We start from the raw sequence: 15,516 nt of genomic DNA on the forward strand, positions 1-15,516 counted from the left end.
GGAGCCTCCTCTCCAAGTTTTACTGTTAAGGTCTCATCGGCAGGCCGGTGAGGAAGTAGCACATGGCCGAATCATCGGAGCAGTGCGCGACCTTCAGCTGCTCCTCCTAGAACCTTGTGACATATTCTCTCAACGTCTCACCTTCCTTCTATCTGATGGTGGCGAGGTGAGTTGTTGTTTTCCTATCGTAATGCCGAGAAGAGAATTGACTGATGAACTCCTTTCTCAGCTGAGAATAGGTCGATATCGACCTAGCCGGTAGTCTCCGGTACCACAAGCGCGCGCTGTCGGTAAGCGCGATCTGGAAAGCGCGGGACTTGATTGAACTCACACAGGGAGCAATCTTACCCAATGGCGTTACGTCGATATTGCTCAAGGAGAAGATTAGGCGGCAGTCCAAAGTGCTGCTTGAAAAGGATCCTGGTTGGTCACTGCATCCTCATGGGAAATTTTAGAAAGTAAAGAAATGTGATAGTTTAGGTCTAAACTAAGTTGCATGAGAACATTCTATATCATTTTTTTTTCTTGTTTTCCTAATTAGGAAAATCTTTTGATATTTTTTTGAACTAAATCTTAAATTAATTATTTGTTTTTTCAGATTACTAATTTTATTTCAAAATATAAAAATCAAAATATATTTTTTTAAAAAATATATTTATATTAATTTTCATCAAAAAACTTTCAATTTCATTAAATTTAACTCTAAGCTTAGACCAATGTTATAATTTTGACCTTTTGTTCGACTTGTATTAGAGTGACCTACCAAGTTAAATAACAGTGAGGTAAAAATCTCATAGAACATTCATTTCCACACGAATCAAGCCTGATACAAATTAAGTTCAATCTCTCCTATCTCGGATTTCTCTTATGTCTCAGTTATTTCATACCATAGAAAAATACTGTTTGAGCTTTATTATTTAGTAAGTTTGTATCAGACCTGTTTCACTAATTTCCTTTCCTCTTCTCTTATTTTCTCTATTATTTACTCTTCGATTGTATAGTTATTCTTTATATATTATAATTTTTTCCTAATAAATAACAATTTTTTGTTTTATATTTTTAAGATTAATAAAAGTTAGCACACTAAAAATAATGAATAATGGCAAGTGAAATGAAATTGAAAATCACGATTGTGTTAACTTTGACTTTAGAACATCGTGAATTTTAGAAAGCCTTAGTTTGAAGAAAGTAAGACTCCATTTACTTCAAAAGAATGAAAATCAAACAACTCTAATAAAAATTTTCATTTTATTTGATGATGGTTACTAAAAAGGTAGAAATAGAGAACTCATTTGTGGGGTGGATCACTCTCTTTAAAAATAATAATCTCATTCATCTCCCGTGAGGTCATTAATTTTAATCTTATTCCTTATTCTTTGGCCCACGCCTTTTGAGAAATTAGTTTTCACCTTTTACCTTTTTCTCTCCTCTCTGAACTTTTTAATTAAGCTTTTTTTCTTTTTTTTTTACTACCAATCGATTTTATTGTAATAAAAAAAATTACACAATTTTTATTAGTTCATGTTAATTTTGTAAAATATTATATATTTATATTTACTTTATCAATTATTTAATTTTACTAGGATATTATAAATTAATATCAATAAAATTGTTAAAATATAATTTATTATTATTAAATATTATAACAATAGAATTTATTAATATTTTACATTAATGATTGTTCTAATAAAAGTCATACTTATCATTTTTCCTTGATGTAATTTTATTTTAATTATTTATTATTTGTAAATATTTAATAAAGTTTTATTATAAAAATATTTACTATCAATAAAATATTAATAAAATAAATTTATTATTATTTTAATTAAAAATAATATTAGCAAGTTTACCTACATGTAGTCATCAATCCAATTTTAAGTTGCCCTAGCGGGGCTCGTCTTAGAATAAGATCATGTTTACTTGAAGGGAATGAGAATCAAGGAATGGCAATAAAAATTTTCCATTCTTTGATGATGTTTACCAAATTGTAGGAATGAAATCAAATTGTGGACCCACCTCAAATTTGGGAATCTCATCCCCGAAAAATGCAATCTCATTCCTATGCTACCCTTAATCAATCCCATTCTCGTTACTTATTTCGTGGGCCTCACACATTTATTAGAGTTACTTTACTACTTTTACCCTTTTATCTCTCTTATTTCTTTTTCATTTCTACTATTAATATTTTTTCTTAATAAAAATTTATACAATTTTTATTGGTTGGTATGATTTTATTATAAAATATTATAATTTTATATTTTATATTTAATTTTAATTTTTTTTACTTTGTTATTATTAATTAATATTAATAGATTTTTTTAAATAGAATTTATTGTTATTGAATATTAGAATAATAATATTTTATATTTCTAATAAAAAAGTATTTTAGTTGATGTAAATTTATTTTAATTATTCATTATTATTAATATTAGATAAATTGTTATGATAAAAAATTTTACTAATAAAATAAATTAAAATTTATTGTTATTATAATGAAAAAAAAAGATTAGTACCCACGAGAAAGAAGATAGGGTATACTAGTAATTGTTATATATAGGGGTGAACAAAATACCCCACAAAATCGAACCGATCGACCAAAACCGACCGAATCAAGTGATCGGTTCGATCGGTTTCAGCTGCAGGTCGATCTGTGTCGATTTTACCTTTTGTAAAACCGACCAGGCGGTCGGTCGGTGGTTCCAAATGATGAAAAACCGACCGACCGCTTTTATGTTAAATGGAGGAGGTGGTGCATTTTTGGAGGTGGTTTTGAGAAAAACCATGAACTTTTCTCGAAATCACACACCTTTTTATATTATTTTCATGGTTTCTCTTTCCACTCTCATCTCCCATGTCCCCAAATCACTCCTTATTTACTTTTTCATATATTTCTCTCTCTCTTTCTTCTCCCATCTCTCAAAATCTTCCCTTTTTAGTCTTCACGTTTTATCTTCTTCTCCTCTCGATCTACTTTGTTTCTTCTTCCATTCCTGTTTTAGATCTTTTTCCTTTACCATGTCTTCTTTTCTTTTACTCATTATCAGTCTCCAAACTTATTTTTCCTCACAATCTTTAGAAGTTTTCTTAGTTCTTATTTCTCGGGGACAATAATGGCACTCGTCGGACGCCTCCGCTGATCGCCCTCGTCGTCGCAACAGCTCCGACCGAATCGATTTGTCGAAAACCGATCGACCGTCCGACTGTTCAGTCGATCGGTGGAGAAGCAGCAACGATGGTCGGTCTGTTTCCATTTCTAGAAACCGACACATGGTCTGTCGGCGTCAATTTAGGCCTGAAAACCGAGCCGACGGACAGATGTTCACCCTTAGTTATATATCCGACTCCGATTCCGATTCCGATTCCGATTCCAAATAGTTTAAGTAAACAATATCAAATGAATTCTGATTCCAATTCCAGAAAATTTCTAGTAAACAACATCAAAGGAATAACATTCTTATTCCGATTGATTTCATTCCCATTTCGATTCCTGGTAAGCAAACATTGCCTAAACGAAAAGCTCCTATTTGGGAAGCTAGACACGAAGTATATATCCCGTACACCCTCCATTGAACTTAGGAGTACATTACAAACACGATGACGCCCTCGCATTGCCCCTTTCACTGATCTGTGAAGGTCCAACATGTATTTTTTTCATAAAGGTGCATCCATGAATGTGCTATTTCCACTGCTTATAAAACTCCCAGATGGACCAGGGCTCAGATTAAGAATTGTCGGACACATTTGATTAGATTTGCTGGCAAAGATGTCATCCTTGAGGGTTATATAGAGTAGTACCCATCACATGGGGTGAAAGAACTACTCAAGCCACCAAAGATAGCAGAGTTCATGGTGGTGGATGGTGCAATATTCCATCACGTTATGAAATTATCTACTGTGAATTGGTTAGGTACGAGAAGAAGACTTCAACAAAGTGTTACGCAGTAGAACTTAAAGGTTCGGCAATATGCACAGTAGTAATTGAACAATCTGAACTGCCGATCCTAATGAAGGAGGATTCCTTGACTTAAAACCGAGGGACAGTGATTGCGATTTAAAGATCGTGCCACTACTAAGTTTTTGAAAACAACTCGACATCGATACAAAGTTGAAGGTCACCACCATATGAGATGACCTCGTCTAGTTTAGAAAGCTATTTCGATGTATTTGGTTGGTCGCATGAAGATATGTAAGGCACCAACCAAAAGAATATTATGATTCATCTGCTTAACATTGATCCATATCTTTCAGTCTTGGAAAACGAAAAGTGTCAACTGTGTGACGATAAACCTTGATTTCAAGTGTAAATTGGTATTTAATCCATGTTAATTTGAGCTAAATTTAGGAAATACATAACAACTCATTAAGTTGTGCATACTTTTAAGAATGCTCCATCACTGCATAACTTAGAAAACAACGGAGTTTTTGGTGCACAATTCTAGAAAACCTCTATTTTGCAGTTGAAAAAAGAGTACTGCGGAAGCGGACTTTAAAACGCTAATTCTATGAGCGTTTTGACCCATTCTTCATAACTGTTTAACCAAGTTAGTCAAGGTTGTTGGGCGAACAGTGCAGTTTTGTCAAATGCGTGATTTTTAGTAGCTACTTCCCCTTAGCATGGATCAAGTAGCTACATATCTCCTTCGTCTTCGTCAAAGAAATTTCTTAGTTTTAATTCTCCAAATTTTTACTTTAGTTTTGAGCTAGTTGTTTTTCTATTTTCATCTTGTAAACATTTTATTCTTTTATTTATTAAAATTTCAGCTTGTTTCAATTTATTTGTTCCTTTATTTTTATTTATCATTTTAATCGACTGAGGGAGGGACGAAGGAGAGAGAGAGTAGTGGACCTCTTCGAAAGATCAAGTGATTTCACTTTGTTAAATTGGAGCTACTTAAATACTCCTCTCACACCCTCCTTGAGATCTTTTAGTTCCAAAATATTCTCTAGTATTACATTTTGTAATGAATTTTTTTATTATTCAATAGAGATGTATTTTGCTTTTACTTCACATTTATTGCTTTATTGTCTTTTTAAGTACGAGCTAATTTACCTTTTCAATCCTTATACGAATGTCTTAACTTTCTATTAAAAACAAACACAACTATCGGGGAAGCAAAGTGCTGAGCGTTCCATTGCTCCGCTTGATTAATTCACTCTTTTAATTGATTCTTAATTTAAATTGTTAGGTTAAAGCAAATTTAAAAAGTTAGGTTATGTTGGTAACAAAAATATAGACAAATTGATCATCTGTTAAGTTCTTCAAACATGAACTATTTGATTTTTCCCTAAGTAAGTAACAATAACAAAGGAGTAAGAGATAGCGACAGAAAAACTTAACACCACAAGGATTATACCGGTTCACCCCTATCTTGGGCTACGTTCAGTCTTTTGCAAAAAAGCAGGTTCAACTATAGTTGAGAATATTATAATGGAGATCTCACTCAAAATATTACTATCTTGCTTCTAAGCACCCTTACAATGGCTACTTAGGATTACACAATTGGAAATACCCTCACTAAACCCACGAGATACAAACTCATTTTTCACACATTACCCACAACCACTCAAGTCTCTCTTATTTGGATTATGTACAAATGAAATCTTAACAAAAGGGTTCTATTTATAAGAGATCAAATATCCTAATCCTTATAGGAAAACAATATTGTAATCCTTATAAGACAATAATATCCTACTCCTTGTAGGAATTGGGAGTAGTGTTGAAAATCCTTTTCCTCGTAGGACACGGATCATCTGTTTTGGCTCAATTATCCCAACAGGTTAAAACGAATTTTGTTAAAATTAAAATGGAAAAGTTACTTTAGAAACAAATAACTTAAAATAAGAACATAGACAGAGAAATTCTTACCATCAAAGATAGGGATTACCTTGACACCATCAAAGATCCACGTGTCAACGAAGATCCTTGAGATGTTCTGAATGGCCGAACTAGGCAATTGACGTCTCAACTATGAGGTCAAACACCTTATCGAAAAACCTTAGAAACACGCTTAATAAAAGAGCAAGACTATTTTAACTACCATGGATGATGATGAGCAGAATGAATCCGCTTCATACAAGAAAAATGAATAAGGGTCGGACAATTTCCATCTGAGCTCATTCCTACCTAAAGGGAGAACTTACATCAGATAGCCCTTCCCCGTATAAAGGAAGAGCTTCCATCAAAGAACACAATACAACTAAGATGAGCTCCCATCAGACAATTCATCTCGACCAAAATGATGAGCTTCTATCAGATAGCTCATCCAGCCTAAATGGAGAGCTTTCATTAGGTAGCTTATTCCCATCTAAAGGAAGAACTTCCATTAGATAGCTCATCCCCGTCTAAAGGGGGGGCTTGCTTCCATCACATAGCTCATCCCCACCTAAAGGGAGAGCTTCCATTAGATAGCTCATTTTTACCTGAATGGAGAGCTTTCATCAGATAGCTTATCCCCATCTACAGGAAGAGCTTCTATTAGATAGCTCATCACCATCAAGAGGAAGAGTTATACCCGCCTAAAAGGAGAGCTTTTATCAAAAAGCCAATAATTATCTTGAGGGAATGCTTCTATCAAGATAACTAATCCCCGCCTAAAGGGAGAGTTTTCATCAGATAGCTCATCCGCATCTAGAAGAAGAGCTTCCATAGGTCTAATAGTTCATCCCGATATGGATAAAGAACTTTCATCAGAGAGCTCATCATTGTCTAAAGGAAGAGCTCCCATAAAAAAAGTTCATGATCGTCTTAAGGAGGAGCTTCCATCAGACTCATCCTGCCTAAACAAGCTTCTATCAGAGAGCTCATTCCAGCTAAGATGATTTCCATCAGATAACTCATCTCGGCCAAAAAGATGAGCTTTCATGAGATAGGCCATCTCAGCCTAAATAAGAGCTTATATTACATAGCTCTTCTCTGCCTTAAGGATGAGCTCTCATCATTTGATCATATTTGAGCGAGTACGATAGACGCAACTTATGTGTTGCCGACCTACACTCCAATGGGGGAGGGGGGACACTAAATATAAAGTATGCATGTCATTCTTAAGCACCTAGCTTCAATCGAGCTTCGTATAGCTCCACTACAACAATTGGGACCTTTCATGTCAGTTGGTCATTTATAAACAATGTCAGTTGACTAAATGATGTCGGTTTTATGGTGAGGCGCCTTATTTTCCAAAAATTTGATATATGATGTCAGTTTAGAACTGACATTAAAGTGTTCCAATTAATGTCGGTTGAGAAACGTCATGGTAACAAAAGAAAAATATGTATCTATGATGGGGTTCAAAATGATGTCGTTATAGTAAAAAATAAACGACGTTGTTTCATTTGAATTTAAAGGTTGCAATAAATATTACCTTAAATGGATATTCAATATCGGTTTAGAACCAACATTAAAAGGGTATCCATTAATGTCAGTTCCGAGCATGAGAAAAGTTAAGATTCGCATGCGTTGGGGATTTGAACGACGTCGTTTAATAAAGGTAAACCGACGTCATTTCGCTAAAGTGAGAAATCGCGTGCTTTGGAGACGAAAACGATATCATTTAGATTGCTATACAATGTGGATTTATAACTGACATTAAAATTTAACGCCTTTAATTTACATCACGACTTTGTTTTGGCTTCTTCTTTTTTTTTTTGTTTGTTCCCTCATTTGTCTAGCCGCAGTCTGATGCAGAAGTAAGGTTTTCCCCACTAGACTTTGCCTCCTTCGAAGAGTTTTCAAGTATTTTGTCCCACACAAACCCCACCTCGAAAGATGCATAAGGTTTTCTCCTCTCTACATGCTTTGGTTCTCTTTGAGCCCTATTTTCTATTCTACGAAGACTCCACCTCACGAAAAGGTTGTTCTTGTATTTGGAAGTATCTTTATTTTACTACCCACACGAAGCTTATACGAGGTAACTATTTTTTTCATCTTTACTTTATACGTTTAAGGTCGACAATTGTTGCGATTTACTGATATTTTTGGGACCTATCTGATTATTTTATTTTACTTGAAGATGGGTACATATAATTCAATTCTCTTTTTAATTATCTATGGTTTGATGTTGGTGCTGAACTCTGTTTTTTTTTTTTTTTTTTGGTAAATTGTTGAACATGAGTTCAAAATCTCATATACGGCATTATTAGAAGTATTATAATGTAGATGGCTAGATGCACGTATAGGGTCAAAGTTGCAACTAACCTTTGAAGTCTAGATATTTAATAAGGCCTCTCAGGATGTATCTTTTATGCCCTTTTCAATTCTTCCCTAATGGAAGTTCTATTCTCATTAAAAAATAGAAATATAGCACGTCTGTAACATATATACCCTCCAAAACAGCCTTCACTAATTGAGAAAAAGTTAAGTAAAAAAGTTTAAAGATGAGGAACCAGTATGTGGACCACTTTTCTTAATTGTATCTTTTCAACATACAAATTTCTTAATTGTGTTTGTTTTGAAGTATTTATACATACAAATTTTGGGTAATTGTGTTTGTTATGCAGGATTCATCCATGGAAATATAATCAAATTACCAACGGTTCTCATTGTTTCTTCTATTATTAATATCGTTAAAAATGTTCATATAAAATATTCTTTTTAAACTTTAGTAAAACATATAAGCAGACCTATATAGTGGCAGGTGGTGTCTTGGATTCCTCCTTCACTGATGTATTCATTTGGTTGCCACCCATGATTCTATATCAACCAGATGTCACCCCACCTTCCAACAAAAATTTAAAACATCCTGCATTAAAAAGAACTTACATCCTATCAAAGGAATTTCTCATTAAACAAGAAAAGTAGAGACCAAGAGTTCGAAAAAAAAAATATAGACAAAAAAGAGATGCTTGGTTTGATTAAGAGGTATTTCAAATAACATTATTTATTCTATTAACGACATCGTGTTATTAGGTTCTAAAATTCTAGAGAGAGGGGTGGGTGGGTGCTATTTCATAATCTCTTCATCTCATTTAACTTTTTAACTTTCTCCAATTTCCAATTTCACTAACATAATTTAGCCATATGTCTTAATTTACCCCTATATTGGCACGTAGTTGATTTTAAATGATGTTAATGATATTTTACTTCTTATGTTAGCTTGGTTTATTATAGGGTTATGTACTATAAACTCTTGCTTATGTTTGGTTTATTATTGTTTGATATAGCTTTCTTTTCTGTTTTTCTTTGTAAATAATTTTTTTTCCTTTGCAAAAAAAAAAAAAAAAGATAATTTTTTTAGTTAAGTTATTCTATATGGATAAGTCACGGATGAACAAAGATAGAATGTCAGTGTAATATAACTTGGGTGTTGAGAACTTCATTGAAAATGGACTACGACATTCAAAATGGTCAAACTGCAGATCGCTTGAACTGTGCAAATACAGTTCTACAACAGTTGGACATAGTTAGAGAACACTTGTTTATTTATGGTATTGATAAGAGTTATAAGATATGGATTTGGCATGGTGAGAAATGTTGGGACTTTCTCTACCCTCAAAAAGATTAGAGACTCGTGCAAGTGCACACGGTCAAAAGTAATACTCGGAAATAACCAATGTCGAATCCTCAGGGACTTGTTGCTTTCAAAACAAATAATGTCGTGAAATGGTTCAATTGTGCAATTGTGTTTTATGAAGAAAATAATGATGAAATGTTGTTGTTTGGGGTTTTAACTATCAAGCAATTTAATAAAACTCAATCTATTTGCTTCTTACCTTAGTTTTGATGAAAAACATGGAGAACACACTTTGTTGGGAAAATGCACCAGGCGCAATTCTATCTTTTCGTTCAACATTTTCTTCAATTTTGAACCAATTTCTGTTGAATTTTTACTATATGTTTTATGTGATGAAATTGTTAGATATTTAATAGAGGGATTGATAGAGATTTGAGAGAAGAATTGTAATATTCAATGATCCATTAATTGGTAATTGTTGGGTTTTTGAGTTATCGATTAGTTTTTAGGATTTTGCTATGAATTGATATCAGTGATATTAATTACTGATATATTGAATGAAGTATATCAGTGAGGTATATCACATTTATATTGTTGGGTGTGTTGCCCTAAACTCGTAGTTTATATTTTGTAAAAACAAATGTCTATTTAATAAAGTTTTATTCAATAAATTTGTTGTTGAATCATAACTTTGCATTGTCCAAAATCCAATAAACTAAACATCCAAGGTTATTTATGATGTAATCGGGACAGTATATATACGGGGTATATATTTGATATACCCTGATATATGAATAAGTAATATCCCGTGAATAACCTAAAGGGTCTATAGTATATGGATAAGGCTGGGTACCTTATCCTGGCAACACTATGGATACGGCCCACTCTGTAAAGGTTACAGACAACTCGATCTAGGTCGTTCGTGTGGAGACATGCGAGTGGGGGTATCCTGTACAATGAGTTTGTATAAGACCGGACCGCGAAATAGGCAATCTTTAGGTGTAACACAGTTAACTAATAGATTGCTATTTCTTAGGATGACCAGGCAACTCATTCTCAATCCTGAGTGAGTTATGGACTCCTACCCGTGAGGACTCGTCTTTTGATCTGTATGGGTGAGAGTGGCCCGAGTCGCCGACTCAACATTCCTACCATTTTGGGGACGAGACCGAGTGGGGAGCTGGGAACATAACTTCACAAGATGGAATTCACTCCTCCCTGACTTTAGAGGAGTAGATGAGTGTTCCCTTAAATGCTGACTCCGAGACTTGAGCAAGGGGCCCCACCCTCTCATTGGCCGAGAAGGACTTCCGGTTATTTGTTGGACCATAACCAGGTTGTTCATTAGAGGAGCAGTGGTGTTTATAGAGTAAGATGTAACTCAGGGGTAAAACGGTAATTTGACCCAACTTGAGTTACGAACACTCGTGAATGATTGACTCGTCATTAATGGTCATATATCCATGGACACGAAAACATTCTGCAGTGAGAAGAGTGCAACTGCGGGTCTTTAGTGGAATGACTCGTAGTTAACGAATCTAGATTAACTCGGTCAATGAGTTTGACCGATTAATCTTGCATCGTTGGAGCTTCGGATCTGTAGGTCCATTAGGTCCCCTTGCTAGCTCATAACGGGTAAAACGAGGATCAAGTTTTTGGAAGAATTTGAATTGTTCAAATTACTTAAGGGATTATATGTATACTGATACATTATAATATATAGTTAATTGTGAATTAAAACTATATATTATGAGAGATATTATTTGAATGAGATTCAAATAAAATTAATATGAATAAGATTCATATTAAAACTATAGATTAAAAATAATGTGCATAAGATGTACATTAAAACTATAGCTTATACGAGAGTAATGTTTTAGAATATGATTCTAATTTTATAATAAATAATTAAGTGTTAATTATTTATGTATATATATATTTATTAATTATTAATTGGATTAATAATTAATTATATTAATTAATTTGATTAATTAATTTTATATATATATTAATTATTATATGTATATTATAAATATATATATATATATATATATATTAATATTAACTCCCCTGCAAAATTGCAGGGGAGTGGGGGGGTTGCTGTGACTTGGGGAGTTACCCCACGTCACTGTTCTTCTTCTTCAATGGTTGAAGAAAATAGAACACTGCAGTGAAAAAATAAGCATCCCTAGATCTCTCTCAAGAAGTTAAATCTCTCCTTCTCGTTCCAAATTTTTGCTCCCACCAGCACGATCCCGAGACCCAAGAGGATAGCGAGGAAGAAATAGTGGTGGTGTTCGAGGAAAACTAGTTGAAGAAACGTTCTTCAAAGGTAAAGTTTTCTCTGTATTTTTCTTCGGTAAAATTCGGTTTTGTATCCCGAAAATCAGCAACGAAAATCCGTTTCCGCTCCAGGATTCACATCCCTTCATATATATATCTTCTATATTGGGTATATCTATAACTGATATACTCGATATAGGATATATCTGTAAGTGATATAATCAATATATAATGTATCAGATGCTTACATCATGTTTTTTAATTTTAGTATTACATTGATTATTTTTGGATTCCTTCAATTGGCGAGGTGAGAAAGCACATAAGATACGGACGTTGTCAACGTGTTGGACACAATCGTAGAACTTGTAAATTTGGACCTGTTGAACAATGATGTATAAGTAGATACTTATAATTAAACATTTTCAGTATATCACAACATTGCTTTTATGATTTTAATTTTACAATGAAGTAATTTTTTTTTTTTTATTACAACTTAATGTGTGTACCCAATGAAGTTTGCTTATATAATTTTGCTTCTGTAAGTCAAGGTTGATGACATAATTTAGATCATTACATGAATTTGTATATCATAGTTATATCAATAGTACATCTATATATCAATAATATATCAGTGATATATCAAGTATATATCGTACATATATCACTAGTACAATTAAGTTTGATTTAAAGTTTTAAAGATCAAAACGAAATCAGCAACAATGTCATTCTTAAAAGGTTTAAACATCATTCTTAGATATCAACATCAATATCAAATAAGCAGCAAAGTCCTCCAACCAAAAACTTAAAGGTTTAAACATCATAACTAACCAGTAGCATAAACCAAAAGTAGACTAACAATGTCATTCTTAAAAGTTTGTAAAAGAAGAAGCATAAGTTCCAACAATCTATAAAAACATGAGTTTTATTCTTGTGTAATCTTTAGGCAACAACTTGGGCCATCAATCTTTGTTCTTCGTAATTATCGTGTCTTCGGAGATGATACATTTGAAGCTTTCCGTTTTTCCATAGACAACACTTTTGGCATTGGTTTATGTTGTCTTTTGGGACGAACGACATCAATATTTTAGACGATGTTTTTTTATTTCATTTTTCGTGTTTGTACCATTGCTTTTATCTGAAAAAAATTATTTCATATATTAGTAGTATATCAAAACAAATATTAGAGTTAATATGTTCGAAATAATCAATAGATATTATAGTTATATCAGAAGTAAATCAATTTCATATTATATATATATCAAACATATATCACATATATACCATGAGTATATCTGTCAACATTAGTATATCAGAAGTAAATCAATAGTATCTCAGAAGTCAATCAGTTATATATCACCTATAGTAGAAGATATCATAGTTATATATGTTGGGTGTGTTGCCCTAAACTCGTAGTTTGTATTTGTGTAAAAACAAATGTATATTCAATAAAGTTTTATTCAATAAATTTGTTGTTGAATTCATAGCATTACATTGTCCAAAATCCAATAAACTAAACATCCGAGGTTATTTTAGTGTAACCGGGACAGTATATGTACTAGGTATATATTTGATATACTGGGTATATATTTGATATACCCCTGATATACGACATATATATTTGATATACCCTGATATACAAGTGGATAATGTCCCGTGAATAACCTAAAGGGTCTATAGTATATGGATAAGGCTGGGTACCTTATCCTGGCAACACTATGGATACGGCCCACTCTGTAAAGGTTACAGACGACTCGATCCAGATCGTTCGTGTGGAGACATGCGAGTGGGGGTATCCTGTACAATGAGTTTGTATAAGACCGGACCGCGAAATAGGCAATCTTTAGGTGTAACACCGTTAACTAATAGATTGCTATTTCTTAGGATGACCAGACAACTCATTCTCAATCCTGAGTGAGTTATGGACTCCTGGCCGCGAGGGCTCTTCTTTTGATCTGTATGGGTGAGAGTGGCCTGAGTCGCCGACTCAACATTCCTACCATTTTGGGGACGAGACCGAGTAGGGAGCTGGGAACATAACTTCACAAGATGGAATTCACTCCTCTCCGACTTTAGGGGAGTAGATGAGTCTTCCCTTAAATGCTGACTCTGGGACTTGAACAAGGCGCCCCACCCTCTCATTGGCCCGAAAGGGACTTCCGGTTATTGGTCGGACCATAACCGGGTTGTTCATTAGAGGAGCAGTGATATTTAAGGAGTAAGATGTAACTCAGGGGTAAAACGGTAATTTGACCCAACTTGAGTTACGAGCACTCGTGAAGGATTGACTTGTCATTAATGGTCGTATATCCGTGGACACGAAAACATTCTGCAGTGAGAAGAGTGCAACTGCGGGTCTTTAGTGGAATAACCCGTAGTTAACGAATGTTGATTAACTAGGGGTAAATGAGTTTGATCGATTAATCTCGTATCGTTGGAGCTTCGGATCTGTAGGTCCATTAGGTCCTCTTGCTAGCTCATGCCGGGTAAAACGAGGATCAAGTTTTGGAAGAATTTGAATTGTTCAAATTACTAAAGGGATTGTATGTATATTGATACATTATAATATATAGTTAATTATAAATTAAAACTATATATTATGAGAGAAATTATTTGAATTAGATTCAAATAAAATTAATATGAATAAGATTCATATTAAAACTATAGGTTAAAAATAATGTGCATAAGATGTACATTAGAACTATAGGTTATACGAGAGAATATGGTTTAATTAAATATGAGATATTTAATTAAATGTTAAATAATTAATTGTTAATTATTTAATATTAATTAATTATTAATTTGATTAATAATTATTTAATATTACATTTAATTAATTAATTATTAATTTGATTGATAATTATTTAATTTATTAATTATATTAATATAATTAATTAACATAATTAATTATTAACTCCCCTGCATTATTACAGGGGAGTGGGGAGTTATGTGACGTGGGGTAACTGTTTTTTCTGGGATTGCAAAACTGTTCTGCATAGAAAAGAAAAGAATAGAGAAGAAAGCTCTTCCAATTCTCTTAATCGATCTCTCTCAAAAAAATCCCCTCTTCTTCCAAACGAAACGCTTCCACAAGCGTGTTCTTGAGACCCAAGAGGATAGCACGGAAGACTCATTGGTAGTGTCGGGAAATTCATTGAAGAAAAGTTCTTCAAAGGTAATTTTTCTCCTGTGGTTTTCTTCTTGCACTTTGTGATTTTGTTTCCCAAATGTCACGAACAACGGTCTGCTTCCGCTCAGGGATTCACATCCCTTCAATATCAGAAGTAAATAAATTTTATATCACATATATATCAAACATATATCAGGAGTATATCTGTCAACATTAGTATATCAGAAGTAAATCAATTGTATATCAGAAATCAATCAGTTCTATATTACCTATAGTAGAAGATATCATAGTTATATCAGATGTAAATCAATTTCATATCATATATGTATATATATATATCAAACATTTATCACATATATATCAAGAGTATATCTATCAACATTTTAGTATATCAGAAGTAAATCAATAGTATATCAGAAGTCAACCAGTTCTATATCAGTTATATATCACTTGTATAATAGTAAATCACTATTTTACCTGCTTTGACCATTTGTCTTGTCTTTTTTTTTTTTTGATCAATTAGAAATCAGTAAGTATTGGCATGCATGAAAAATGAGAAAGAATTTTGACACTTACTAAAAATGAGAAAGAAAACTTGAAAGGAATGTGAATGTGAAAGTCAATGGTGATTTTCGAAATTACTGTGAAGGAGAAATCGAA

Source organism: Momordica charantia (genome assembly GCF_013281855.1).
Source record: "Momordica charantia cultivar OHB3-1 chromosome 4 unlocalized genomic scaffold, Mcharantia_2.0 BLBB01000004.1, whole genome shotgun sequence".
In the NCBI taxonomy this organism is placed as follows: Eukaryota; Viridiplantae; Streptophyta; class Magnoliopsida; order Cucurbitales; family Cucurbitaceae; genus Momordica; species Momordica charantia.